The following is a 24,750-nucleotide window of genomic DNA, read 5'->3' on the forward strand; positions in this document are numbered from 1 at the left end:
ATAAAGAACTCTTCTTTGTGCCTGAGAGACATTGCACAGGTCTTGCCCTGGTGTATAGATCTGCAGGATTTATAGACATTACGGGATCTTGAATAATTTTCTTTCACCTAGTTAACACCAAACAGGTTGCATTTAACAAATGTATATCTCCAGGAGAGATATTTAATCTTGATACAAAGACATGAAACAATTACAAATTCACCATTTCCCTTAGGATTTCCCTATAATGATTAATCATCTGCATTGCTGGAAAAATGTCATGCCAGAAATGTCTGGCATTACTTTCTGTCCATATGTTCTTATTATGACTCTACTATATTAAATATCCCCTTAATACATAATTTATTGCTGTGAAGGCACTTGCAAGCAGTAATCAAGCCACCTCTCAAGCCCCTGTTTTCGGGCTGAACAGATTGGGCTCTCAAACTCTCACTGCAAGGCAATTTCTCCAGCCTTTAAATTGTTTACGTGGCTTTCATTTAGAGATTTCCTAGCTACCTTTTTACTATGCAGACACTTAAAGTGTACACAGTTTCATAATATTAGTGTCAGTCTTGGCATAGCTAAAAATAAATTAATTTCTTTTCTCATACACCTATTACTAATTTAAGTATCACATGACTGCCATCCCTTTTTAGTGCTGCATGATATGGGATTTTATGTGGAGTTGTTTTTTTATTAGGAACAAGATACCAGGTCCTTTATTCCTTTGAAGCCTGAACTTGGTTTCTAGCAGTAAAACCTTGCTTAGATGTTTTATTGGAGTGTTCACTCAAATACTAATCTAGTTTGCTCATCCTGCTAATCTATTCAGCTTTTTTGTCACTGTTCCTGTGCTCCCCGTAGTTTTACTTACCTATTCTATTCACTTTGGAAAAATATTTTAACACTTTTGCTGATTGTTAATGGATGAAAGCACTCTATGATGCTTGGGGTAGAAGCATAAAATACTATCATGGGAAAAAAATAGAAACATTAAAGAAACAAAACCAGGTTATTTGTGAATATGTTTGCACTTCCCACATCCTGACTGGCTGTGCTGTCTTTTTCTTAAGTTTCTAGCACTCTTTTTTTTCATTCTTAGCATAATTCTAAACTTCTTTTAATAAACCTCAGTTCTCTTTGGGATAAAGACAGATTTTTTTATCGAGATCTTTAGCTTTGGTTATTCAGTTGCAGCAAATTGATTGCTCATAAGCTATATTGATTCCATGTTTATTTCCTCCCTTCCACATGTACTTGCCACATACTGATTTCCCACCCCTTCCAAACCGCTGCCTTGACTTCAGTGTTGAACCAAGTAGTCTTCTAAAGAAGACTTTCCTCCATCTTGGAAATATAATTCTTAAAACAGACCCATTTTTAATGGGATTTTAACAACATTCTAGGAAAAGGGTCATCATTTTGTTTCCTGCAGAATTTTTACTTTTTTATTTTAGTCATAATTTTAATCAGTTTGGGGAGATGGAAGCAGACTGACTAGATCTTGCCTGTCCTTCCTTAAAAAGCTACTTCTTTAGTTATTATTACTGCAGAAATTCTACCGATTGTACAAAAATCATCAAGAACATAAAAGCCACACAAATGCCTGACAAGGCCTAAGGTATAAATGTGCACAATAAATAAACATAAAAGAAAGCTCAAGGTAAAACACAAAATGAACAGCTAGACCACACTGCTTGGACAGGTTTATTTTTACTTGACTAAAAGCTTTTTCTACTTAAATAAGCAGACCAAACAAACCAGTTACAGCCTGGAAACCTACATATAGCTTGAACACTATTGAAAACAAGCAGAGGTAAAACCAAAACAAACCAATCCTCTGCCTTAACAGAGCCTACCTAATACTCTAATTAATTAATTAATTAATTAATTCCCTCCCTCCCTCCCTCCCTTTTATTTAAAAAAGGTTTTCAGCTTAAATGTATTCAGCTGCAACCAGTTACTTCCCAGCTGGGATAGTGCCAAGCCTAAATGCTGATTTAACTCATTCAGTACTTACTCACAATCTGACAAAGAAAGGTCATTCCCCCAGGAGAAGGGCTGTGTTGCTGAGAGCTGCTAAGTCCACATGCATCTTCCCGTGAGTGGTACAGGAATAAAACTGCTTTCTCACCCCTCAGCCAGCTTGCTGTTCTGCTGGTCTGTGGTGCTGTGGGATGAATGTAGCCTTTGCAGTCTGTGGACTATGGCAAGGTAAGTTCATTGTGCCTTTGCAATTCCTTAAAGCTTAGAACCCATTTCTGGGGTGAAATCAGGCCCTTTGGTAATGTTGTGGGATTGTTATTACCTTTGCAATCATGGACGATGGGGCAGCCTGTGGATTTCCTATGTGAATCTTAGAAAACTCCAGTTGTAGAAGGAATATTTAAAGTACTTACTATACTGTGTTCTTTTTTTATGTCTGATACTTCTTTTTTTATCCTTTTCATTTCCTTTTTCTTTCTGTCCCCTTACCTCCACTGCAGGCCGAGGGACCTGTATTGTGTTTTCAGGAGAGGCTGTCTCTCCTGCTGTGTGGAATCATGTTCTATCTTAAATAGGAGATATTCATGAAAGGAAACACCCAGAGGTTACTGAGAAGCTTCACCACAACCTCAGATGCAGCTGTCTTGGTATTAGAATTAGCACAATGGCTAAGTAAAATATGCTAAGTAACTGTGTAATTGAATGCCCTAGATTTTCCACCAGATTAACAGCTAGGGTGTGACAAGTATACATGTATTCCCAGAGATGGTGAAGTCAGTATCCATAAAAAGTTTTTTTCTAGACTTTGTCTTCACAGAATAGCAAACATTTCACTAGAATACACTTCAAAAAAAGAAAAAAAAATCTTTTCTTGTCTTACAAACTGATACTTAACACTTGGTTGAGAAGATCAAGCACAGGAAAAAGTTCCTCATCACTCCTTGTGAGACACAACCCTCACAGCTAACAGAAAAGACACCAAGTAGGGATGTTGATAATTAGAAACCTGAGCAAGTACAGCAGGAACTAATAAACCAATAAGCTACATGCAGGGTCTGTTTAATATTAATAGCCTCTGTGAGTCCACAGATATATTAGTGGATGATGCTGGAACAAAGCACTTCACGTACCCTTAGCAAGGGTAAAGCTTTGGGAACCTGCATCAAAAGAGTCTGTTGTTAAGTGTATACTGCTCAGAAATAGTACAAAACTTTGTTACTCAGTTTTTGTGCTCATGCTGTTTTCTTTGCCTTTGTGGTTGTCGCTTTTTTTTTTTTTTTCTGTGGGTCCACACCTCTTTTGATCTTTCTTGCTGCCCTTGAGGGCAGCAGTCAGATGAGACTTGGGTAGAGGACACCCACAGCAGGGACCGGGACTGATTTGTGCCATCCAGTAACCTCCTGGTCTGGACAACTGCACATTTTCCCACACCTGAAATAGATCTTGCAGCCTTCTGTTAAAGTTAAATTCCATAGAAAGACTAGCACAAAGTTTGTTTCATTAACAATTGCATGTAAAAACAATACATTAATAGACTTGTTTTGTTTCACCTGACCGAGGCATCTTCCAGTTGATTCATGCCATGATTTAGAGGCACTTAGAAGCCTAACTTTAGGATCTAATCTATTCTCTTTTTCTGTCTGGCCTCTTAAAGTTTAATAGTGGATGAACAATCATTGTTTAACATGTCTGCAAACTGTCAGGACTTAGAAAAAAACTTGCCCTGTCTGTGGTGTTCTAAGTCTTGAACTGGATTCAGTGTCAGATGAGCTAGTGGCTACATACCAACCTGAGGTCTCCTAAGAAGGAATTCTCTCATCTGTTCTGTTTACTTTGCATTTTTCTTTATTTTCTTGGCCGTCTTTTTGTTTGTTTGTTGGTACCCGTCCCGCCCCAATCTTCTTGATGGAAGCTGTAAAATACAAGTTTCAGTGATTTTTTTATGCAAAAGTCCCATCCTGACAGTACTTCAGTTTATTTTGTTTGGTGGGGGTAGGAGGTGAAAATTGTCAGTTACTTTTTCTTGATGATTGATTTACAAATTTTTCATTAGTAACAAGAAAACATTCATTTTGACAAAAAAACTATTTTACACAGAAAAGACACAATCTTCTGAATTAAAAGTTTAATTCAGCATTTCTTAACTGCCCCTACATGATCCTCTTAGCTTGAGAGCTATCGGAACGTAAAGGTTATTTTTGTGACGAAAATCTTTTAAATCTGGTAAAAAAAAAAAAAAAATCGCAGTAATGATAGGAGTGTTAAAATAAATGGAGGTCAGCAAAAAATAGGAAGTACTTAGAATGACTAGTGATTAGTTTTTGTAATGAAGCTGTTTATTCTTACTGTGAAGGACAACACATTTGTACAAAGCAGATTTTTGAAACAACATTGTTAATATATATGTTTTTATTGAATCAGCTTTGACAAAGGGACTTTCATTGCAATCTTATCTGCTTTCAGTACTCATCTCTCAATATCAACTGGCTGATGCAAATAAATCTTATCTAACAGTGGTATTTTGGTAAAGCTCTGCAGAAACAGTTTCAGCAGATGGAGCTAGTGTGCTTCCAAGCTCTGACAGCTGTGCTCACCATGGAAAAATGAGCAGAAAAGTATACAGGACTGTGGTTGGGGATATGTCAGGGTCACTGGTGAAAATTTTCTTTTGGCTTAGTGGAAAAGTAGCAAGCATAAGTGGGAATTAACTATCCTTTATCAAGTACTGGTGGATAAGAGGAGTGCAGCTTTGTGATTCAGATACCGGTGATGTACCGTAACGTAGAAAAAAACCTGAGAAGAATATTGAATATTGCAGATGTCTCCAAATTTTTTATGACATCTTGCTGTTTTGCACTGTTACTTTCACACAGTAATACATTGTGCTTATAAAGTGCCATAAAATATTAAAGTATTCAGAAAACGTGTGGCTAGTTGTTTAGGTCTTATGGGACCCATTGGTCATATTGGACTACAGTAAGCAAGGAGATGCCTCTGTGAAGCTGAAGCCACTTAATTCAAGCCAGTATTGACCTGAAGAATGTACTTTGGTTGTGTTTTGTGACAAGGGCCTTGTACAGCCATTGATATTTACTGAGATTTTAAAGTAGGGAGATGCTAGAAGCACCCCTCTTCACAGCAGAGTAGTCCAGGTCTCCCAGCTCCAGAGGCACCTCCAACCTCCCCAGCAGTCAGGGTACAGGTTGCAGTGAGAGCTCGTCAACAGTTCACATTCATACCAAGGTTTTCTCCTTTTTATCTCTAAGCTAATTTAAAGGGTCCTTTCCTACAGAGGGTGTTCCTGCAACAGTAGCTCTTACTGCATGAAGGCCCGTAGCTGTCCAAAGGTCAGAAGTTTAGGAGACAGGGACAGGTTCTTGGATATAGTGGACAGGTACAGGTAGCACCTATAATCCATGTAGAGCTCGATGACCGTACCTGGCATCGCTTCCTGTGCAGAAGGCCACGAGCTACACTGAGGAGCGTATGTGAGGGAGACAGAGACCTTGTTCCTACACCAGCAGACCCGTCTTTACCGTGGCAGTTGCGCTGGGTTCAGATCTCAAGTTCAGTGGTTATCATTCAATATACTAAGAAGCGCAGGAGGTGGGAGCTTCTCACAAATCCCTGCCTCAGTACAGTGCTGGAGGCTAACAGCAGATAAAAGAAAATGCTCAGAGCTGTCAGCCAATTTCCGTAGTTGTCCTGCCTTGGGTAGACCACCTGAGTGACTTGGAATTCCATTTGCATATCCGTACATGCAGCCAGGGAAGGGGTAGGAAGACAAGAAAGCAGAACGGTTCAGGAAATTTTCCAGTCTGCACAGAAATTCAGGATTTTGTGACATTAACTTTCTAGCAGCAAAACATGCAGATGCTGGTGGCAGCGAGTGGTTGCACTCTGTCCTCCTGGGGGGCAAGGATTCACCCTGTTCAGACTCCTGACAACTTTATTTCAGCGTGCTGAGAGGAGGAGAGTTATGTGCTATTTCAGAAGTTTATATGCGGTATCAGTGCTATCACGTTGTACCTTCTCTGCAGTTCTTCAGTTCTTACATTGTGATTTAGTGTAGCACATTATAAGAGCAGTGTGTGAAAGTTTCAAAGCCATCATTGGTCATTGTTACAGCAGCATAACACTGACAAGCAACTGATGGAAAGAAAGGTTTTATAGCTGTACTGTTCTCTCCTCCTTGCCTATTTAGGTCTTCAGCTTCTGTACTATAGTAACTCCATACGCTACTGAATTCTTGCACAAAGTTTCAGTGGGTATAAAGTAAGGCATTATTTTGTTATCTGCATGTCTGATACTGAAAGGAAAATTTTACTTTACTGTAAATTGCCTACTGCAGCAACAAACTGAGCCATGGTTTTGCACATGCATGTATAAAAATGTTCTGGTTTTGAATTCACATTGTTTTGATTTCATGATCTAATTTGATTTTAGTTGACTTTAAAAGATTCTCTTGTGCAAATTGTCATCTATTGTTAGTATTTCAAGACTTTGTTCCATCAATCTGTACGATCTTGCTAATCCTGAACCCTTACTGGGGATTACTGCTCTCAGATACCAGGAATGTAGTATAAAAACGTAGGCAAAGGAATTCATCATATATCAGAATCTCCTCTGAGTTTTCATATGGCCGATATTAGTTACATAGAGCATACTCCATCACTAGTTATACTTGGAATGTAATTTCCTCTAAAGGAGTGAACACTGCAGTGTTGCTTAACTTTCCTTGTTACAATGAGTCATCTGAATAATGACAATAAATCCCGACTGGAAACCCAGAGATTTGGGGGTTGTCCCAGGTCTCTGACAGAATTTCTGAATGACTAGTGCTTGTATTGCTTGTGGTCTCAGTTTATAAAGCAGTACTTGTGCTCATCTGTTTTAGTAAATTCCTTGAAATCAGTGGATGAAGGGTGTTGTATAAAAATTGGGTTTAACATTACAGCTTTGCCTACAAAAAACCCACGTCCACAGTTTCCTTTTCTGCCATGAATGACTTGTCTGTGTGGAAAGCTGGTGCACAATAAATTACAGTGTGAATTTACAGTGTGTGATTTTCTCTGCACTGGCTCCAGGTGAGGGCATCCTCAGCATAACTATCCATCTCACCTAGCTCCAGGTGTCCCCAGGCTTTTGTACCACCAAGGGAGAGCCCCCTGCAAAGGGAGATTCAGGGCATGGAAGTTAGACATGTGCTGTGATCTCCACTCCAGATAAACCTCTCTCTCCTCTCACAGCAACTGTAAGAGAGTCTAGGGAGACTATCTTCCACTTCAAGTGATGGGAAACCTTTCCCTCTCACCTGCTCTGCCTCTTACCACTGCCTGTGAGACAAATTCTTCCACATTTAGTTTGGAATTGATTGTATGTGCTTTAAGGGGTAAACTCATGGGGCCCAGACTTCCTCTACAACCAGCAGAAAAAAGATAAGTTCATTTAGAAATTGATTCAGAGCAGGAGACTGACACAGGTATAGCAGAGATGGCTCTGCTTCTCTCTCTCACTCCCTATTAGAAGTGGTAAAAGACTATACTCCCAAGCATAAGGTTAGTCTTTGTGATGAGCAGATAAGGAGGTGGCACAAAGGAACTCATAATTCACACCTTCCCTAATTCACAGCACTCACTAACTTCTCCATGTTGCCAAGCCAAAGTGATATAGCTTAATAACAAAAATGCTGTCTGTATAGAAACTCCCAGAAAGTGAATCAGGGTCCCAGGGGCAAAGGCTCCATATCCACTCCTGGAGTTGCTAGTACTCCAGGTATTGCCGGTGGAATACCTAAATAAGCAAAGTATGGTATTATTTTCCCAGTGGTAATACTTAATGAAACTAAAAGTACTTTTGGTTCTTTACTACTGTGAAACTAGGTACTGTGCATTTACAGCTGATATGATTATTGCAGTGAAATATCATCGTCTTACTGATGCCATGGTTTTAAACCCATGTGACCCACCAAAACTTCATTATGCAGAAAAATAACTTTGGAGGAAAAGGGGTCTTATAGCATGGCCAACAACAGCACATGAGAGGCAGAGCTGTGCAAGGGCTATTGTAGGAATTGCAGACTTTGCTAATAAATGCTTTCTGTCAGGTTCTTGGCAGGAAACAGGTAGAAAAGCTATAAATCTATTGCAAAGACAAGTAGAAGTGCTGTCTTTCTGAACACCAGATAAAGTCTGTCTACCTACAGAAAAGATCTGAATTCTGGGCTGGCAAAGAAATCTCACCCTCTTGACAGTGTTGGTAAAGCACTCAAGGACTGGAGTACTGAAGGAAGTATGTGAAGGGAAAGAGCTTCTAAATTGCATCAGCTATGAACGCATCAATTAATGATTTTTGAACAAAATTTAGAACTTCTTGCAATAACATTTTTCCTTTGAATGATCCCTGCACGCAAGTTCATGAACAATCAGAGTGATGAATGAGATCTTAAATAGTTCTGTAAAATAATAGGAAAGAGATCCACAGTAACTGCAGAAGTCTTTCTAAAAGCAATGTATTGGGGGGGAGGGGGAAGAGGGAACAAGAGATTTAGTTGTCGAAATAATTTTGGTTCTTCCTTAATAAGGAACCTACTCTTCTTTATGTGCTCTAGTAGTTGTGAATGACAAAGATTGATTGTTACAATGTGAAAGGATCTTTTTCTGTCCTGTGTATTCTAGGATCTAGCATAGTAGGATTTTGGTGTTAATTAGCTATGTTAATATAAACAATTATTAACAATGGAACTGAGAGATCAGTCTGTAGCAAGATAAATCCCCTAAGCCAAATACAATCTGAATTTTATGGATTGTTTCCTTTGAAGTTAGCTGAAAACTTTCCTGCACTAATTTTTAAACCTTTTCTCCCCCAGTGTGGATGCTTTCATGTTTTTTCCTTTGCATACACTTGATTTCTTATCATTCTCTCCTTATCTTCGCTGATGTGAAAACAGGCAGGAGAAATGCTTTTTAACTTTTTCCTTTTGTACATAACTCAACAACTATGTGTGGAACAGATGGAAAGTGTCCTATGCAATACATTTAATCTGGATTCTTTCATCTGGTTGACTATTCATGGGGTGTATGTCTTGTTTAAAACTCTGGAGTTTTGTAAATGTCATGGGAGTTTGAGTCTTCTTTTTTTTCTTTTTTTTTTTTCTGGGATTAATTTTCAGTTGTGTACTATTTTGTCTGGAGATTTATTTGGATTAACACACATACGCGCACACACACTTTTTTCTTAGGTCAAGGCTTACTAAATTGCAGCTCACAAGACATTTGTGACCCATTAAGCCTTTGTATGTGGTTCACAAATGACTTTTTTTCCTTTTGTCCACCCTTAATGGAACTAAATCATAGAATCACAGAAAGTTTGGTCTTGGAAGGGACCTCTGGATGTCATCTGGTCCAAACCCCTTGCTCAAGCAGGGTCACCTAGAGCAGGGTGCCCAGGACTGTGTCTAGATGACTTTTGAATGTCTCCAAGTATGGAAGCTGTGTAGCTACCCTGGGCAACTTGTGCCAGTGCTCAGTTACCCTCACAGTGGGAAGGTGTTTCCTGATGTTCAGAGGGAACTGACTGTGTTTTGGTTTGTGCCCATTGTCTCATGTCATGTCACTGGGCACCACTGAAAAGAGCCTGGCTCCTTCCTCTTTGCACCCTCCCTTCAGGTATTTATATACATTGATAAGACCCCCGCCTTGCACCTTCTCTTTGTGAAGCTGAACAGTGATTTTTTTCTGAAGTACACGTTTGAAAGTAAGGCAACATGCATGCCGTTAAATAAGCCAGAGCCAAGGAAATGGTTTTGACCATTACACTATGATCGTATGCACTGTTTAGCTGTTAATATGGTTCATGACTTTCTTATGGCTTACTAGATCCTCCAGACAATGCCTGGGCAAGGTTTCAGATACCTTGCACCAAGGACTGATCCCAAAAGGCAGGATGGATGAGACACCAGGTTTGGCTTCCTTCCCTCTCTGCAGTCCCCCAGGTCTGTGCCAGGAGGCTTTGTACCATCAGACGTCCCTCATGCTCTGCTCTAGGGCTACTGCACATACCTTCAGTCTCACTGTGGAAAAGGCCTCTTTAGTTGCACAGACCTGTGTAATGTACAGAAACTCTACATCCCTCTCCCTCTGGTCAGTTTTACAGGACAGGGATGGAGATGTATAGGACTGCCTAGGTAGGTGGGGAGTGTAGAAAATAAAAAGCCTCTTATGTAGAAATTTAAGGCCATCCTTGCTGCCTTACATTTTGGGAAGTCAACCTTACAAAATTGTCACGCTGGATAGAAGGCATTGGCAATAATGTTGAGAAGCATGTTCAGCAGGAGAAAAGAAAGCACATTAAACTTTCCACAGCACAGAAGAGTGTACTAATGACAGGAATGCTGTTTTCATCTGTGGAGTGACAGAAGAAGTCTCAGAGGCCCTTGTTGCTCTTTAGAGTCTCAAAGACGGCGTTGATTAAAAAAAATAACTATTCTGAGTGCCACACTATTGATGAAAACAACACATGGAAAGCTCATCTCTCACTTGTGTCACAGCAGATGGTGCCTCCTTTATGATGTGGAGAGAAAGGGGTGTTGTAGCACTTATGAACAAAAAAAGTTGTAGAGTCTGGAGATGAAGACACTGTTTTATTCATTAGCAAACCCTTATTGCACACCTGCTTAAAATGGAGTATGTCATAAACATTGATGTTAAATATATGAAGTTCTCCATATCCAAAAGTCTAGTCCTCTGTGGAAGACCATGAGGCTGAATTTAGAGATGGTGTGTATTGACAGCTATTCAGTGCTGATTAGGGATGCAGACCTAAAGCACATTTGGGTTGGTTTGTTTTGTTTTGTGGGAGGACATAGATGTATTTCTGCAAAAGAGGAATAAGGCTAAAAATATCTGAGGTACTGGCTGGGACTGCACGAGCTGTTTTAGCTCTTTTTTCATATCTCAGCGAAGTGAATCGGAATCTATGCAGTGGCAGAAGTTCCCATCTGCCCTAATTGACTGTATGAAATCTTTGAAGGGAAATCTCAAAAGTACTGTGGAAATATCAGAAGCATAGCGACACTGACAGGTTGCAGCAAAGGAGGAACTAGTGGAGAAAAAGCTTTTTCCTTCAGGATGTGAGAACCAGCGGTCTTTATCCAAGTCCTTAGAGATCCCAGAGCTCTTACAGGAGCTGTTCTTGGATCTACAAGCAAACGTTTGTTCCTCTCTCCTGTGACCCAAGAAATACTCCAGAAGATGTGCAGGTACATCTTTTTGACCCGAAGTGGGCTGTGAAAACAAAGCTAACTTAACATGTATGATGTCTGGTTGTTTTCTACAAAAACTTAAATTATGAGCCTTCCTAGCACTTGCTGGCACTCCTGCAAGATTATGCTTTCTCTTCAAAGTGTACCCAGATGTGAGCAAATACTCTTAAATACAAGTATTAATAAATCTAATCTGTGATCATGACAGAGCAATCATCACTCTATATCAGTCCTCTTCATTACACCAAATTTTAAACTCATGTCACCACTAATAATCAGCAATAAAAATCTGCTGTGGAAGTCCCAGTCAACCATAAACTGAATAATGACACTGAATTCCCCTTACAGAAACTGTGTATGTATCATACTACATCCATGAAATTTTCTGAAGTCTCGTATTGCAGGTGGGACATTTTCCTATGACTTGGAGCCTGATACCCATTCAGTATATCTCTTCTGAATAAATTTGCAGGAGGAACACCTGAAATAGATGCTTCTAGGGTAGCAGTCAGATTTTATAGAAGACCAGTGATTCTGGATCCTTCCTCTTTTCTGAGTGCCCCAGATAAGAAAAAAATAAATGGATTTGAATAACAGAGTGAGCAATCATCAGGAATTCATCTCATCTTCCCCTGGGACCTATTTCTTACAGCAATGATTCTACAATTGATTAGCTACTCTAAGGACAAAGTAAGCTGTATCAAAATAGGAAAAACCTGTCATAATTTCCCTAAAAACATCCTGGAGGTAAGCCCCATGATTTTCAGCACATGGTTACTGACTCTCCGGAAAGACTTTATAGCTTTTTACTAAGGGTAAAAATTAATGTTTGCTACAAAGAATGCCACTTCTAGGCATAAATGAATGCAGCTGGTCCTACAAAAGCTATAGTACATGTTATTCAGCACTGCCAACACTGTGCAGGACTTTCTGAAATCATCTATTTCAAACCTGGAGAATTGTCTACAGATCATTATCTTCCCAGCCCCTGCCAGTGTCTCTCCTCCACCTGGAAGTGGAATAAAGGCCTTTGCTGGAGTCAGGTTTTCAAAAAAAATTTTCCCTTTATTTTTCTGAGATAATACATTAAGGAAGGAACTTGTCCTTTCTCTTCCACCATTCAATGCTGCTCTTTGTTTACATGTCTTTTCGTCCTCCTTCTGTCAATGGAGACCGACAGTTTTCTGGCTAGCTTCTTATCTAGAGTTCAAGGAGCTTTTTACCTTGCCTGCCACAGTTTCAGTTGGCTCAGTTAGGATATATCCATCTTTCACCTTTTCAGAATTGCTGGCTTCACAGTTTATTTCCTTTATCCAGCAAAGCTGTCGTGGTGGATTGCTGTCCATGCCTTCTGCTGTTTTTTTTGTTGTGGTTGTTTTCAGTTTAACAGTGCGGTCTGGGAGCAGGTTGTATGATACCTGTTCGCCTTTTTAAAAATGTCTTTCCACCTTGCTGTTTCCTTTTGCTTTACAGTTAGGTAAGATATAAGGCAGATAGATAGCTCTGAATTTTGCAGATTCTGGAAATTTCAGATTCCTTAATAGTGAATAAAATCCACCGTCTGTAAACACAGTCTCTGGAAAGCTGTGCCAGGCAAGCTGAAGCGTACAGGTCAGGGAGAGCAGGTAGCATTTTATGTCTAACACATCTTTTTGCTAGTCATCCCAGCAGTCATGACCAAACACAAGTTTTTCCTTATATACATAGAGGAAAAAATGCACATGTGTATGTATGTAGATATTATATTTGCAAACCATATATATATATGTATTCCTAGTTTACTCAGGTATTTTACCCACTGAATCAAGACTAGATCCCTTTGTCAGTTTGATAGATAGACAGCTAGATGTTTTTGGGTTAAGGATTCAAGAACCTCGCCACTTAGTTTGTTCTGTAAAGAGCATAATGAGTCTTGATTGTGCCTCCATCTTGGAAAATACTAAAAGCAGCAACAACTCTAAGTCACATAGTCCTTCCTGAAAAATAAATTAACAATGGAACAAGTCCAAGCTGTAATGTTAGTTTTGGCTCTAGGAAATGGCTTTACAGTAGTTTATAACAACAAGAATTATATATATATATATATATATATAAAGAATGAGTCCTCAGGGTGTATTTCTTTAGGTATTATGACTCTAAAGGGGTTGCTTTAAAAGACAGTTTATTTTTTATTTTCAGTTTTGTTTTCATTTGTTTTGTTTTGTTTTTCTTTCAGAAAAGGCACCTCTTCTTTCTTGTCTTCCTAAAATAATGATATTTTCTGAAGCCTGAGTTTTCTCAAAAGTGGGAAGAGCAAGCAGGTAGCATTCAAAACTGCAGTATGCAGTACCTGTTGTTTTGTGCAAATGTGGCTGCAGGGCTAAGAGCATCTCTGGACTGAAGAGACAACTAATTAAAGTACACAGCAAGTTCCAGCTTCCCTGCCTTAGAGTTATGCACCTTTTAGAGTAAACAGTGTATTTGCTAAATATAACCTGTTACTGCTTTACTGGAGTTTGTGACATACTGAAGCAAAAGCTAGAGGGTAAATGGAACAAATTTGCACCTGTTTGGTCCTTGGATATAATGAGTTTACATCCTTTTGGAGGATAACAGGGAATAATGTCCCTGCAGGATATTGCCTGAGTACCTGTTATGCTGGCAAAGGAGCTGAGATCCAGGTTTCTCAGGGCTACTCCTTGTTGGGAAATTTGCAACTACCTTATTTGTCTCGGCTTCAGTCCAAACAAACCTTGAGAGTCAGTGGAATAAAGTCAGAGGTCCATTTGAACAAAGGGGTGATTCATGATCTAATGTCAAATATTCACATCTGTCACTGAATCAAGTGTCTCGTAAGGTGAGCTGTCCTACTTGAACATTTACTTTTTCTGAAGCAAATACAAAACCCCAGTAATTAAATGAAAACCAAACCAACCAACCAAACAAAACCAACAAAAAACCCCCAAACCCCAAAGAAAGATACCTAAGGAAATCAAGTTTAAATATATTGAACAGCTGCAGTGTTTTTCATATGTTTCTATAAAATAATAGGATGCTGTCTCTATGGGCCCAGATTCATGCTAGTATGTGGAGCTAGAAAGGGGACAGACTGGTGCCACTTTGCTCCGGCCAACTGTGTGACCCAGGGGGATTGTGCTGGCAGCACATTTTACCCAGGGAGAGGTGCAGAGGAAAGAGCAGGGCTGGTTGCCTTAGATCTTCTTCACCACGTCTCAAGTCCTCTAAGATGCAGTGAGTCTTCCCTCTCGGAGTCTGGTAAGAGTATCCCTCTCCAAGGCCGAGAGATCTCGTAATGCTCAACATCAAGGAGTAAAATGTTCAGCACAGTCAATGCAAAAAATGTTATGTTATCTGATGTGCCATGCTTCTCGCAAAACAATGTAGTTCTGAAAGACTTAAAAGGGCTTTATTTTTTATTTATTTAATAAATATTCACAAGAAAGAAACACTGTTATTAACTGATGATACTCCATATATGCATTTTTTCAGACCTCTAATTTACAGCTTCAGCCACCTTGACTCAATTTTTTATAGTTGCAGAAACAAAGTAACAAGGTAGATGAAAACAAATGACACACAGCTTTAAAGTAAAGGCTCTAAAATACTTTAAAACTAATCTCTTTTTTTTTTTCTTCTTATTGAGTCAGATGACAAATCCTTACTTGGTAACTGCTACATTTTAGCTCTCAGATTTCTCTTTTAAATCTTATTAAGCATTATCAGATCCTTGAAAGATGCAGTATTTCACTTCTCACTCTTTTCTGTGATTAAGGAGATTACCAGCTCCTTCACAACTCAAAACTGAGTCCTTCTCTTTCACAGTAATTAATACCTGACTAAATTTTTGCTCTCATCTGTTTTCTTTGCTAATCTCAAAATAGGTATTTTTGGCATTTACATAATCTCCATATAGAGACTTTTTAAGCACCTGTACAGAGAAATTCAAATGCTTTGAAAATTAAGGTAAGAGATAGGAATCTGAAGAATATGAATTGCATTTGAATATTGGGTGTTGGAACTCTTAAGAGGTGATGTAAATGGACAGCTTTCTCTCTGGCCAAAACCAGGACAGGGCTGGCTACAGCCACAGCATGGTGATGAGGTGCTCTCCCCTGTTACATCCCATGGTCTGTGAGGTGCTCAGGTTGCAGGCTCCTTAAACCCTACCGTTTTCCTGCAGAAAATCCAGACCCTCGCTGCCTGTTATCTTAGTTCAGATCTCGATAATGACATCAGTAACCCCTCTACAACGATCGGTGTCACCTACTAACTCCCCTACCATTCTCCTCCAGGATTTTGAATCTCAAGCACTCAGAAGTCATAAACCAGGCTCATAATGTATCTGAGTAATTAAAAAAGAAAAAAAAAGAAAAAAAAAAAAAGAGAGAGCATTTAAATTAGTAAGTTTGGGAGTACTGTCTATTTCCTTTTAGTGCTGATATATTTAGGATTCATGTTTCTGATCTCCAGAATGAAGCTTTTTTTCATATTTAATGTAAACTGAGATTACAAGTAATACCAGGATTCTGATATTCGGGACAAGTAGCTATGGTGAGACTCACTGAAGAGCTGGATATATTGGAGTAAATGTGATAGGAGTAAAGCGGAAGAAATGGTTATGCAGCTTCCTGAATACTATTTTTCTTGGAAGAGGTTGCTGTTATTTTGGTGCTTGCCCTAAATGTAGTAGAAAGGTTGGAATAAGGTAGCAGGGTAACAGCAGGTATTAGAAATAAATTAAGTTATTTAATGTTTTATACATCTGCATTAGAGTTTCTTGTAGTGCTTATTACTATAATGCCTAAGAGTTCCCTAAGTAATTTAGATCTGCTCTGTGGAGGTGTTAATGCACTTCAGTTGAATCATCTGCTCTTCTTTTCCCAGCAGAGAGCCAACGCTCAGGATCCCCCTCTATTCAGTGTTTTCTTTCTTGCTAGGTCTTCCTCATGCTGTTTATAGTGGAAAAGCTTTCTTGGAGAAGATAATTTTGCATGCGTTCTGATGGTGGTCAGATATTACTGAAAGCTGATTGCATTACTAACACTTTCTAACAGAATGCTTTCTGTTTCTGGCCTTCATGCCCTTCACCCTTTGTGAACTGCCTAGCTGCTGCATAGCTGGGCATGGCCAGAGATGCATTCACTTGGGGTCCCAGGTGACTTCTAAGCATAGAACTTACGTTCTTGAAAAAGTAACAAAAATACCCTGGAACGGAGAGAAATGGAGCACAAGCATCATGTGTTTTCAGTCACAACACTAGTAAGGAGGCAGCACTCCACAGCCAGCAGAAGCCTCTCAAATCTCTGGAGCAGTGACTTACTCTAAAACTGTGTGGAATAACGCAAGAAAACAGTAACGCTGCCAGACCTACTCCAACCAGTTATTTCATTCACTTTAATACAAACCGTGTGTATGGAGTGCAAGGATTCTGCATGAGAACTGTGCTGTTTTAGTACCTATAAAGGCTGCAATAGGAGGCTCAGTGCCTAATTGCCACTGAAGTGCAAGGCTTCTGAAAATCTCATGAGGCGTCTGCCCAACTCTCCTAATGCCTAATTACTTCTGTGTATGCCCTTACTAAAAGGCTACGCTTTCTCAGTAGTGCATTTTTCTGCTATTCCAACACGTCAGTCTTTAGTCTGTCAAAAAAAACCATCCAGGAATGGCATTTCCTGTAGTTAGTGCTGTTCCTAAATACTAATTTTATTTGCAGAGTATTGCTTGGAAGACATACATGTTCACTTCTTTCTTCAGTGTTTTTACAATGATAAATGTTACTTGGTTCTACCTGTATCACACTGTATCTGTCCATAGTAGTCTCACTAATACTTTTTTTAGTAAGGTGTATGAAAACCCACCAATTGGTATGTGGTAATACATATTTTCCCATATACAAGATAATGGGAAGATGTGTAAAATGTAGATGTACTTGATTGCACTCCTTTCCTTCTGCCTTTTATGTCAACTTTCTTCTTAGGGCAACAGTTCTCAACCTTTGACAAACTGAGACCATAAGTTGAAACCATACAAGCCTCAATCCATATTCCTCTCAGGCATAATGAAACTGAAGGGGATTATAGCTTTTTGAAAACTGCTTTTGGTTTGCTGAGCTATGACCCTATGACTGAGTCCAGTTGCTTTCAATTAGGAGCAACTCTAAGAAAGTGATACATGTATGCATGTATTCATAGAGCTGATGCCATGGATGTTCATCTCTGTACAGCAGAGATACTTCGGAAAATACGTTCCTGCAAAGAATATACAATAACAGTTATTATCTGCTAGGGTTTCTTCCTACACAGTCTTCCTTTCCATTTTTCTATGTTCAACATAACATAGTTTGGGAGGGTTTTTTTTTTTTATTCTTATTGAATCTAACAGAAATGCTAAAGCCAAAGGCAGTGATGGACTTTTGTGAGCTGTTAAACCATTATTCTGACTCTTCTTCGGTCATTTATTCTTGATACTTCTGTCTTCTCTTCAAGATGTGCAATGTGACACTCATTTAATGAACAGCATTAACTGGAAGATTCTTAAAAACAATTGTTGAGGGGATGGTATAAGAACTTGGCTTGCCTGGAGAGACTTTAATACAGCTCAGGACCATTTCAGAAGAAAGGTAAGTGTAATTTCTAGACCTGACAGACATCAGCTTCATCTCTCTAGGTGTTGTTTTAAGGAGCCTAATTATTGACAAATCTATAAGAAGGACATGCCTGTAATACCCTGAACATATTCTGCTACTGATCTGGGATAAACCACCTGAAAAGTCAGGATGGCATTTGGTGCTCTGAATGACATGGCTTCCAGTCTAATCCTGCCACCAGACCTGAAATCTAGGATATTCAGCTCAGTCCAGAGCTGTGAGAACTTCAGTGTTTTTTTAGCTCAGAAGCTGGTAGTGGAAGATATAACAGTGGAAAACAGCCCTGTTTGAATAGGATCCATGCAGCTCCAGTAGTTACCTTCATGAGCTCTTCTGAAATCTGATTTTTCTGCTCTGCAAACAATACACAAAAATACTAGATATCTTTCAAAAGTTGCCTTACAGTAAGATTCTGTATTTCTGGGATGTGTGCTGGCTGCTATTTTACCAGAAATCTTTGTATATGGAAAGCAGAAAACATCACTGGCGTTGCTGGAGAATAAAACTTGTCAGCAGTATTTAGTTTTTGCAAGAAGACACTAGAGATAAACCATGGGAATTTGTTGCTGTGCTAAGCAACGCAGTAAGTCTGAGTAGCTCAATTTCAGTCCACTAGAGGTCTGTGAAATCATTTCCCGGGTATGTTTTTAATCTTGTTTTGAAGCAACTTTGCTGAGTCTGATACAGTTAAAATAAACTTTTGATCCAGGTCCTATTGTTCTCAAACAAAAGACTACAGCTATACAGAGAACTATTTAATAGACATGGCTGAGTTGGAAAACAGTCCTAGCTGATTCTTTATTCTTGCATCAGCACAGGGAATTGGTCTAACTACTGATTGACTAATATTTTGGGTAAAAAAAAATTGGCTTTCCTTACAAATGGTCATTTTTTTCTAATAGGAAGAGAGTACCATGTGGTGCAGAGAGTTCATTAGCATGAAATACCCCCCTATCGTGGTTCTTCATAGTCCTAAATTTACTTAAGTGGAAAAGGAGCCAAGATCCATGGCCTTACATGGCTAATGAGGCCTTCCAGAGCACTGGAAGGACACAGGTGGTTATCTATTAGCATCTAGCTCAGACTGTTTGACTTGCTTTCAAATCGCTTGTTAAGCCTCAAAGCTCAAGGTTCCAGATATATCTGGGGTAATAGTTTTTTGTGGGTGGTTTTTTTTGTTTTGTGTGTGCTATACTAACTCATTTCCTTTAATTTCTATCCTAATTACACTTATATTAGAGTATATTTTAACCCTAATTTTATGCTGCATGTGTAGCCAGTTCAACTCGGCACATAAAAACAGCTGAAATAATGTTCTAAAAGGCATTAGTAAATTTGTGACTTTCATAATAAAACCTGTGCCTGGTGTTAGCATTCAAGAGCAGGAGCACAGCATTACAAATCGTAAGATAATTGTGGCTATTCAGAAAGATTCAGGTAGGCTCCATACATCCTAATCTTTAATCCCAGTTGCTGCAGTTCAAAGAGAGTGATTGTTGAGAGCATAAGCTGTAGTAAAAATGATGGTATTCAAAATTGCCTGAATTAATTTGAATGTATTATTTTCACCTCTGCTCAGGATTCAGTATTTTATTTGGTTTCAGTTAAATTCTTTGTATTTGGTTCATATTCAGTATGTGGTTCATTTGTGCATCACTAAGAGTGCTACTGCACAATGATTTTTATATGCCTTGAAATATAATTAACGTAAAGCTGAATATCATTGATAAATGGAGGCTACTTATCAGTATTTAGCATATAGGGAAATATGAAAGGGAATAATGTAATTTGTCTGAAGCAATTAATTGTCTAAATTAGAGATAAAGGATTAAGGATGAGACATTTAAAGAGCCTAACAGAATAAATATATTGAATGTTCAAAAGTACAAACATGACACTTTCAAGTTGGTAGTGCCTTGTGAAATGATGAATGTCTTTGTACGTTCTATGGACAAACAGAGTGCACAGTATTAAATGATGCCTCGGTGTGATATGCATAATCACCTTGGAAAGAAGTAGATAGGAAAGGCTGCAATGCATTAGTCTTGAAACACATTCATTGGGGCATGTTTCCACTAAAATGAGTGGGGACCACAGGAATAATAAAGTGATGGAGGGCCAAATCCTTCATTTGAAGAGACTGAAAATAGTTAGTACATTAAACAGCTTACAACAATGTTACTTTTGTTGTTTGAAATACATTGTACTGCCTGTTAGACTGGAATGCACTTGCTGCCAGGAATCTGATTTACTGAGATTTTTGGAGGACTACAGGATGAAGTCTGACCACTGACTAGTGCTGGGCTCTGTCCTATTGCCTGGATGTGAGTAACAGCAAATATCAAATGAGGCAGGAAACTATGCCAAGTATCTTTGGGTATTAGTGAAATTTAAAATATATATTAAAAATGCAATTTCCCTTTTTCTTCACTCCTGTGATTCCAAAGGTGATCCAGCACAGATGTTACATCATCTGCATATTGATCCACCCAGCACCTTGGAAGCCTAGCTTATTGTCCCTTGTACCATGAACCAGAAAGATAAATTTTTGTGGCTCTTCTTCCTCAAGAGCAGGAGAGGAGAAACTCACAAGAGAGCCTGGGACATTTAGATGTTTGTAAGCAAACTCACATCCTATGTAGTGGGTGTTCCACAAGAGACAGGGAACACAACAAGCTCTGTGTGAATGTTCAAATACCTAGGGGCTACCTTCCTAAAAGAAACTCCAAGGTTACCAATAAAGAGTTACTGTAGGGCGGGAAGTCTTTTCCTGGGCTTTTAAAGTATATCAAGAGTTTCAGTATTTGGATAACAGAGCAAACATGACCTTTATCTGAATAAAAGATACTGGTCTATTACGGAGCTTGAGAAGCAAGTACAAGAGAACGACCCTGCTCCAAAGGGCAGAATCAATTACAAAACAAGGACCTTCACTGAAACAAGAATCCAACTCATTTTCCTCATTTCTGTGAAACACGGGATGGTATAGTCATCATCGCTACTATCATGAATAGGCTATGGTATGGTAATGAAATGAAAGTACCTTTGAAATAATTATTTATGTATAATTTTTAGAATAGAACATAGAAGGTATTGGGATGACTTTGTAAATTTATTTTATGGGCAATTTCACAGCCTTTCTCTCCCATTGAGAATTTGATAATTGATATTGATTGTCTCTAAAGTGAGTGCAGGAATGTGTGTAATGGTATTGCTATGGTCTATTTGCTTTACATGCATTGAGGCTGAGAAAATAAATAAGAGTCCCCATGTTAAAAATTATGTCACAGAGAAGATCACTTTTGCCTTTCTGGATCATGGGAATATATTACTAAGCAGAGATGAAGCCTCGGTGTAACATATAAAGTGTCTACTCCCACCTGAATGTCTGCTTTCAGACCCAGAGTTCGAGACCTCAGACGGAGCTATTCTAATCTGTGATTCTGAAAGGCAAAAACCCAAACTGTAATGCCCCTGGAATGGTCTTTAGAGGAAATCTTGATCTCCTTTTGTAACAGGAAATAAACACACTGTATTTAGGGTAGACCTACTGTATTGCATGCTATCAGTGTGTTTTGGCTGGCTGCTATGGCTATCAAGCCACTGAAATGGAAGAGAATCCAAGTGAAGAGTTATTTTCTTCTGTCCTGCAAAGTACAGAGGTGAAGGTCAGCAAAAGACCAGGAATGACTTCATGCCACTCTATTCACTTGTGCACTGTGGAGATTTAATGCCAATGAGCAGAAAGAGCGAGCAGTTACACCTCCATCCAGCAGTACACTACAGCCTGTATGTGGAAGTTACAGCGGCTTCTAGCTGAGCGCTGGTTTCGTCAGGAATGTGGGCAGATCAGAGTCCTGAATTCACACTGCCTGTGTGTCAAAAGTAGATGGGACTTGCAACCAGACCAGGAGCATATTCCTATCACATTGCATATGAACATTCAGCACATTAGCTACAGCTAATCTGTTTTGTGTAAGTTACACTGCTTGCTCCTGATTGTATTAGAAGGTGGAGAGCTGAGAAGAAAAGACTGAAGATTTTTTTTTTAACATTTTCTTAGATGGTGTGTCCTGGCTTCAGCTGGGATAGAGTTAATTGTCTTCCTAGTAGTTGGTACAGTGCTATGTTTTGAGTTCAGTATGCAGAAGAATGTTGATAACAAACTGATGATTTCAGTTGTTGCTCAGTAGTGTTTAGTCCAAAGTCAAGGATTTTCCAGCTTCTCACGCCCAGCCAGCGAGAAGGCTGGAGGGGCACAAGAAGTTGGGAGGGGACACAGCCAGGGCAGCTGACCCAAACTGGCCAAAGGGGTATTCCATACCATGGGACGTCACATCTAGTATAGGAACTGGGGGGAGTGGGGGTGGGGGAGAATCACCGCTCTGGGACTAACTGGGAGTCGATCAGCGGGTGGTGAGCAATTGCACTGTGCATCATTTGTACATTCTAATCCTTTTATTATTACTGTTGTTGTTTTATTAGTGTTATCATTATCATTGTTAGTTTCTTCTTTTCTGTTCTATTAAACCATTCTTATCTCAACCCACGAGTTTTACTTCTTTTCCCGATTTTCTCCCCCATCCCACTGAGTGGGGGGGGAGTGAGTGAGTGGCTGCGTGGTGCTTAGTTGCTGGCTGGGGTTAAACCATGACACGGTGTTATTAGCATTTGCATCTCTGATCAGTTTGACTATTTTTGTTTGAAGTTTTAGAGGACTGAAAGCATTTCGACGAAGATATATGTACTATTGTCAGAGTCCAATAACCTCTGACCAGCTTATTTTATATTTCCATATGTGGAGGGTATAATGTTTAATATCATATTTACTTATTTGAAGACATTTGACATTACACAGGATTTCTGATTTAGTAAAGTGATACAAAATATACTGAAAACACAATACAGATATAAGTTACATTTAGCAAAATATAGCAACTGTACTGGGCATCCCCAATCACCAGGAAGGAATACATGGGTTGAAGCCAGCTCAAGATTATTGCTCTCTTCAAAATATTTTTGCTAGTTGTCCAGATTTATACTCGATGTTGGGCTGAACCACTTAATCACTCCCCTCTCCTGCCCCCATGCTGGCCTGGCTAACTCAGGGAGACATTCACACTCTTTTACTAACTCAGGGAAAAACATTTACACCACCAGTTGATCCACTCAACTGTTGGTAGCTGTTTATCCAAAACAAAGGCCCCCTTCTAGTCCCCTTTGTGTTGAGACAAAGTCAGCTTCTTTGCAACAGCTTTGGTCAGTCACAACCAGTGTTATTCCCTGAGTTTCACTGGCACATCCCCCTTGCCCATCTCCTCTGAGCCTTCCTCCATTGTGGGGTTTTATTGGTCAGTCACAAGTATGCAAAGCAATACTTTTTTGCTTTTTCTTCCAAATAATGAAGTTACATGATGCATAAGTGTACCAGGTACCAAAGTGTACCAAAGATAGTAGTGCAGTTCTCCAGGTTATTCAAAGTACCCTTGGCTTTTCTATACCTGCCTCTTTTTAGAGGATGAACACAGGTAGTGTTCTAATTGAATGTCTGAACAAATTTCTGTTTATATTGATACAGAGTTCCCAATAGTATACCCCTAGTGGTGTCCTCGAAGAAACACCTATTTAACAAAGGCATGTAGCAGCTCACTACTGTAATGATCCCTCAAGAGGAATTTAATTTTTAATTAAGTGAAGCAGTGTGTTTACTCTTGCTATATAGCTGATTAATCAGGGCTTTGTTAGCTGTGTAGAGGAAAGAGGCTAAATTAAGTACACCTTTAATGAGATGACAGGGAGTTGACCTTTGCTGTCATCTGGAGGGCAGTATATAAACACAACCATTGAGGGGATTGTTCCAGGGAGGTTAGATAATATCCGTAAAAAGGCATCCTAAGTAGTGGCAGATTGGTGGTAAGAAACCTAACCCACATGACTGAATGAGTTTCATGGAAACTGTTGAAGCTACCTCTAGATTATTAATGATCAGGTCTGATAAAGAATCTAATGTAGCACAGTTTACCCCTTCAGAAAAATGAAATGATCTTCAGGTCCCCTGACATTAAAGTCCTTAGTAAAATACATGGTTTATTGAAAGACCACTGTTATTTTCCTGAATATCTTAGTCGGGGACTTTGGCAATGAAGGAGAGTGACTTAGTAGAAATAGCACTAAGACTTCTAGTAAAATTTCACTGCAGTGAAGTCAATAGCAAAACTACCAATTATTTCTGCAGGACAGAAATTTCATACAAGATCTTCCTGCTCTATCCCTACTGTAGTATAATCTTTATGTCAGTGCTTCTTTTGGACAGGTAACAACTATTAGTTTGTCAGTAAAGTCCTTTTACTGGGATAAATAGATCTGAGCATACATGTCTGGCAAGTAAGAGGCTAGGGAATGAATTGACTCCATCAGTGTGCTGGTGACTCAAGCCAGGATGTATCTTGGCACACCCACACTTGGTATTCCTGTATCAGAAACAAAATTATAACCTGACATGAGTTTTTGATCCCCTTTATCTCTGAAAAAAGTACTTTGTGGGATGGCTGTCCTGGTTTCAGCTGCGACAGAATTAATTGTCTTCCCAGTAGCTGGTATGGTGCTATGTTTTGAGTTCAGTATGCAGAAGAATGTTGATAACAAACTGATGATTTCAGTTGTTGCTCAGTAGTGTTTAGTCTAAAGTCAAGGATTTTTCAGCTTCTCATGCCCAGGCAGCAAGAAGGCTGGAGGGGCACAAGAAGTTGGGAGGGGACACAGCCAGGGCAGCTGACCCAAACTGGCCAAAGGGGTATTCCATACTGTGTGATGTCACATCTAGTATAGGAACTGGGGTGGGTGGGGGCTATTACATATCATACTTTAAGATCAC

The sequence above is a fragment of the Haliaeetus leucocephalus genome, unplaced genomic scaffold, assembly GCF_000737465.1.
Source record: "Haliaeetus leucocephalus isolate CR32 unplaced genomic scaffold, Haliaeetus_leucocephalus-4.0 Scaffold439, whole genome shotgun sequence".
Taxonomy (NCBI): Eukaryota; Metazoa; Chordata; class Aves; order Accipitriformes; family Accipitridae; genus Haliaeetus; species Haliaeetus leucocephalus.